This window comes from Otolemur garnettii, unplaced genomic scaffold, assembly GCF_000181295.1.
Source record: "Otolemur garnettii isolate 467f Iridium unplaced genomic scaffold, OtoGar3 scaffold00018, whole genome shotgun sequence".
NCBI lineage: Eukaryota > Metazoa > Chordata > Mammalia > Primates > Galagidae > Otolemur > Otolemur garnettii.
The window spans coordinates 21,980,641-21,981,016 of record NW_003852413.1 but is presented as its reverse complement, the minus strand read 5'-3'; the positions used below and the strand labels follow the sequence as shown (position 1 = coordinate 21,981,016).

The 376-nt window shown below is 50.8% G+C and overlaps 1 protein-coding gene across 1 annotated transcript in view; it reads right to left on the bottom strand.

The window, feature by feature from the left end:
- LOC100955743 (signal transducer and activator of transcription 5B) overlaps positions 1 to 376 on the bottom strand; it is a 76,844-nt gene that overhangs the window by 20,030 nt on the left and 56,438 nt on the right. The gene's annotated exons all lie outside the window — the stretch shown is intronic.

The window sequence follows — 376 nt, the reverse complement described above, 5'->3', positions numbered from 1 at the left end:
GGTGCTAGAAGGTGACAAGTTTGTCCAGGGTAGGTCACTATGATCTCAGAGAGAGATGGACAGACAGAAAAGGGGGGAAATGTCCAGGACCTCTGGGGACACAGAACCAGCAGGATTCTCTGAGGAAAGGAGGGTTGAGGATGGCAGCTTCCCTCTACAGGAGCTGTTAAGAATCTCAGCAATGGCAGGAACAGCGATGAAGCCAGGCCTTGATACCTTCTTCAAAATATCTACCATGAAATCCTCAAGACATGTGGAAGGTGCAAAGAGTAATATAAGGAACATCTGCATATCACGAACCCAGCCTAGGGCGGGGCACAGTGGCTCACACCTGTAATCCTAGCACTCTGAGAGGCTGAGGCAGGTGGACTGCCTG